This window comes from Tenrec ecaudatus, chromosome 1 (assembly GCF_050624435.1).
Source record: "Tenrec ecaudatus isolate mTenEca1 chromosome 1, mTenEca1.hap1, whole genome shotgun sequence".
Lineage (NCBI taxonomy): Eukaryota > Metazoa > Chordata > Mammalia > Afrosoricida > Tenrecidae > Tenrec > Tenrec ecaudatus.
In genome coordinates, this window is record NC_134530.1 from 174,153,734 (window position 1) to 174,159,410 (window position 5,677).

Consider the following 5,677-nt stretch of genomic DNA (forward strand, 5'->3'; position numbering starts at 1 on the left):
TGTTTTAGTTTCTGTGGAAGTAGAGTATGTGTTGCTATTGTCATGTGCCATTGCATCAGTTCCGACTCAACGTGACAGAGTAGAACTATCAGCTCCGTAGGTTTTCCAAGGCTGTAATCTGTATGGAATCGGACTGCTAGCCATGGCATTCTCCCAGGGAGCAGCTGCTGGTTCACACTGCCGACCTTTTGGCTAGCAGACAAAGGCTTCCTCTTAGCACCAGTAAGAATACATAGATGACTAAAATTGAGCAACATATTTTTTTCACCAAAGGCTTATCAACACAAAACCTACCATCCAATTTGTACGATCAATGTTCTTATACAAAAAAATAATGAATTGTTTTTTGACCTTTTGGCTAAGATCAAGTGTGAAAAGACCATGAATTGTACAAAGCTTAAAGGAAGCTAATATTTCTAAAGCCAATTTGACGTGTTAGACACCATGGTAGAATTTTACATACATAATTTATTTGTTCATTTATCCATTTAACACAATTTCTTGAATGTCTGCAATGGATCGTTCCCTGGACTAGATGCAGAATGGAATTCTATCTTTACCTAAGAGCAATGGGAAGCCATTGAAAAAATTCAATAAGGATATAGGAAGGCAGAGATTGGAACCGTAGTTCCCTGAACCGATTTCATGTTTTTCAATTATCACATAGAAAAAGATAGAATAAAAAATAAGGTAGATGTGGTTCTAATTGCTCTTCCTAGAAGCTTTGTGGCATAGGTATAATTATTGTTTTTTTGTGTGTGTTGTTAGTTGCCTTTGAACCTATGTCAATTATGACAACGGTATGTGTGCAAAGTAGAATTTATCCATAAGATCTTCAAGGCTGTGGCTGCTCATAAGCAGACCACTGGGATGGTCTTCGAAGGAGGCGATGGGCAAGTTTGAACTGCCAACCTTCCAGCTAGCAGTTGTTACTGAGCATTTAACTGTGATACTAAGGAGGCATCCATGTTTAACATCTGGAAATGTTGCATCAGAGGGGCGAAGGGCTTGCTGCTGCACGAGGATGTGCTGCTTGTGGGATGTAAACTCATTTGCTTAGTCCTGATGCCATGTTCTTTTTCTTATTCCACAAATCCTCCCAATGGAGGATGTGCAAATGAGCACCCAAAGTGCTCAATGGAAAGGAAGATCTGGTTTGATCCCCACTTTACAGATGAAGAGTCGAGGCCACACCACTGAGAAACTTGCCGAGAGGCTTATAGCTGGCAAGTGGGGAAGAGGACTAGAGTCCATCATGCTATCAAGCCCCTCTTCCTTCTACAAACTGTGTCAGATTTTGAAAGCTAAGACTGCCTCTAAAGGTGGGTTATGTGGAAAAGGAAAATGGCCAAGTTCAGGGTGCTAATCCAAAATAATTTAAAGACCAGTTGCCAAATTCCCCTCAAAATACCTCTGATTCACTCACACTAAGGAAGGAAGCTGCTTCAAAAGAAGATAACCATCTCTTCTTGAAAATGTAGGTAAATCATGGTCCCCTTAGCTTAAATCCCCATTTATTCTCTTTGATGGACACACGCAATGACTCAAACCATTACCTCTAAAGAAAAGACTGCTTGCTCCAGGCTGCATCTTGCTAGGATAAATCTCAGGGAAATTTGTAAACAGAACCCTCAGGGTTGGCTCTTATAACAGGCTTCCTGTGTGTCTAGCATGAGTGGGAACAAAGCTAAGGAAGATCAGGCATAGGGACCCAGGTCCTGGTATCATAAAGGATAGTGACAAAATGATTGCCAAAGCCAAGAGAACTATTCTGGGGTTTGTTTATTTTGGGTGATTATTGAGGACACAGTGGCTGTCAGGTTATGGCTTATCTCACAAACTGTAGGACAGAGGATATGGTCCACTTTACCTAAAAAACAACAACAACGAAGTCATGGTTAATTTCATTTGCAGTATATAAGCCAGATTGGCTCTGGTAGTGCAGTGGGTTATGCATTGAGCTGCCAGTCACAAGGTCAGCAGTTTGAACTCACCCATTGTTCCACAGGAGAACAATGAGGCTGTCTACTCCTGTAAAGATTTAAAGTCTCAGAAAACCAGAGGGGCAGCTTTCCTTTGTTTATAAGGTTGCCATGCGTCAGAATTGAATTTGGTTTGGAACTCAACAAGTTTTGGGGAGAGATACAAGTAGACTTTATAATTCAATAGCACACTCTTCAAAAACTCTCTTATTGAAACCCTAAACCTGCCCATTAGCAGACAGAAGATTCCACAGTGACCCTATTGGACAGAGCACAACTGCTGTAGAAGGTTGGGTGCTGCATAAGCAGACCGCCATAGCATTCTCCCAGGGAGATGCTCGTCAGCTTGAACTACTGACCCTTCACTTAGCAGCTGAGTGCTTAAGTGCTGTGCCACTGGGGTCTTAACTGTTCCACTGGATTCGCGTTATTAACGTGTGCGTGTACAAAACACACACACGCACACACCAAAAATACTTTGGTTCTGAAAGACATTAGCATTTCTAATTTGTTCTCCTCAAATGAATACGATTTCAGGGTTTAATGACTTGGATGAAGTCATTGCTGGTTCCCTATTGAATGTTCTTACTTCCACTCTTGGAGCACGACCCAGAGAATGGCCCCCTGACCGCAAGCAACACCTTTCCCAAAGCTGCCATCTTCTGGTTGCCAGGTGGAGGTTTTCTTTCACACCAAATCAATTTCTGTGAAAAGTCTTTGTCACTTGCTATGTGATGTTACTTCTGAGTCTAGCGTTACCCTGACCAACACTTTCCTCAGAAGACCATGAGCCATCTCCCCCTGACCCTGCTGCAGCCTCCCTCCGTGTGGCCTTTTCTCTGGACATTTCTGATCATTGCCTCTGAAACTCCAGTTGAAACCTTGACCTCTTAGGAGCATGACCTTCACATTCTGGAAAAAAAAAATCTATTTTTTTTCTTGTTCTTTTCACATCTTCTTTTGCCTAGTATTCTTTGGCTAAGCTGCGTGTGCATGTATTTCTCATCTATTAATATGCTCTTGACACATTCTAATAAGGTCAAGAGTTTGGATGTTACCCAAAAGGTTGGTGGTTTTCAAACCCACGACTTGGTCGCTTTCATTATCAATTCCCCAAAACTGCATGTGGAGAGATTAAGAGCTCTCATTCAGAGACATGTTCCGCTCAGTGTAGTGACACAGATGAGGGGCAAAAAATGACCAAACTCAGAGTGAGGACAGAATCATTTGCCTTAATGAAATCTGATGGACTGAATTCCTGCTTGCTCCTGAGAGAACAGTTTGGGAGCCATTGGATGTGTGTGTGTGTGTGTGTGTGTGTGTGTCTACTTTTTGTATGTACATATCTATTTTCATCTGCCCAAATTAGCATTAGAGCAAACTAAATCTCATAAACTAGCTAACATTCATAGAGCAACAACAATGTGCCTAGTTTCCGCTTTAGTACTGTGCAAAATATTATTGAAATTTGCCAAATATTGATTTGGCAAAGGGGAAGCTGAACCTAAAACTGGTTTGGGCTTTTCCCCCCTTTGCTCATATAGCTCAGTCCATGGCATCACTTGTCATTATGGTTGAATTGTTTCTTAAATCTTCTTCTTCTACTACTTCTTCCTTTGTGTGTGTGTGTGTGTGTGTGTGTGTTTTAAAGGTTTCCTCAGTATTATCTGGCAATGTATCTGAATCACCTAGGCTCTGTCTGGCAATGACTGTGAAGAGTTGGGTTCCCCAAAGTTGTTGTGTGTCATCCAATCAGCTCCGATTCCGGGTGCCCTAATGGATGACAGGTCATTTTTGCCCAGGCCTGCATTGTCTTCATGATCATTGTATGTTTGAGACACAGGTATGTGTAGTGCCTTCCAGTCTAATTTCCATTTTAGGTAGTTTTATTGGCATAAACTTCACACATCATGCAATTGAATCATTCAGTCATAATAAGAGGAATTGTGCAAGCATCACCATAATCAATTTCAGGACCTCTTTTGCTCATATTCACTGTTAGTTCCCCATTCCCCAAACCTCCCCTGCCGTGCCATGGTCCTAAGTAATTATTAATTCAGCTATTTTTATAGATTTACCTATCCTGGATTTGATATATAGAAAAACAAACACAACACAAACAGGACGTGAGCAGCAGTAAAATAGCCCAACAACTGACTAGACAATAGAGGAAAAATCTCAATGAAAAAAGGCAGAAAATAGCGAGCTGGTCCCAAACCCAGGTACGTGGACCCCTCCCCAGAAGAATGCACTTCAGAGGACAGCGCTGAAGGCACAGCTCAGGATAGGGGTGGGTCTGCTCAGAACACATAGGAGCAATCTAAATGGGAAGGGCAGAGAGAGAGAGAGAGAGAGAGAGAGAGAGAGAGAGAGAGAGAGAGAGAGAAAGAGAGAGAGCACTACATCCTGGCCCACCAAGCCCTGAGGATGATACTCCTGCTTGGAGCAACCAATGCACAGAGAGGATCATAGAGCTTGCCCCACCATGAGACATGGTGTCATAACACTGACCCATAGTGCTATGGGGACAACACAGGAGACACAGTGCAGGAATTGTGCCCAGTCTGACCCCCCACACCAGGATGAAACATGAAGGGAATGCAACAGAGAAACAAGGGGAGCAAAGAAATGAAGTCCATGAGGTATCCCCAAAATAGACTTTGGGGTCAGGCCTTGGTACCTCATCAGACTCATTGGAAAACATTCATAAAGATCAACAGACAGACCTGGAATTATTTATAGACTTCACTCCCCCATGTCTGTCTATCTATATAAGATAGGCAGGATAAACAAACACAAGGAGAAAACAATGAGACCAACAGTTCCAGGGGAAAGGAAGTGTGGAGCCAACAAACCCAGGGACAAAGGAGCAACAAGGGATCTAAAACCAATGGCGAGGAGGATATGAATACCTGTGGAGTTTGATCAAGTGCAATGTAGCCGAGAGGAATTAATGAAAGGTGAAGGAAGATTGGACATAATAGTGGATATGAAAAGGAAATAGAAGAAAGAACTAGGAGGAAAAGGACATTTATAGAGGTATAAATATAGTCATGTACATATGAGAATATATTTATACATAACATTAAGGATATAGATCTATGTACATATATTTATATGTTAAGTATTAAGGTAGCAGACATACATTGGGCCTCTACTCAAGTACTCCCTCAATGCAAGAATGCTTTAATCTAATAACCTGTCATTCTGTTATGCTCACCTTCCTGACATGAACGCTGAAGACAAAATGGGTGCAGAAGCAAATGTGGTGAAGAAAGCTGATGGTGGCAAGCTATTAAAAGATACAGCATCTGGGGTCTTAAAGGTTTGAAGATAAACAAGCAGCTACTTAGCTGGGAAACCACAAAGCCCACATGAAAGAAGCACACCAGCCTGTGTGATCATGAGGTGTTCACAGGATCAGATATCGGGCATCAGCAGACTCAAAACAAACAATCATATTGATGCGAACGAGTGGAGGGGTAGGGGGTGGAGTGGAGACCCAAAGCCCATCTGTAGACAATTGGGCATCCCTTCACAGAAAGGTTACAAGTAAGGGACGAGTAGCCAGGATGAAGTACAGCACCAACAAAACATAAAACATTCCTCCAGCTCTTTAATGCTTCCTCCCTCCCCACCTATAATGAGCCCTGTTCTAGCTTACAAATTCAGCTAAACCGAGCTGTGCTCTGGTA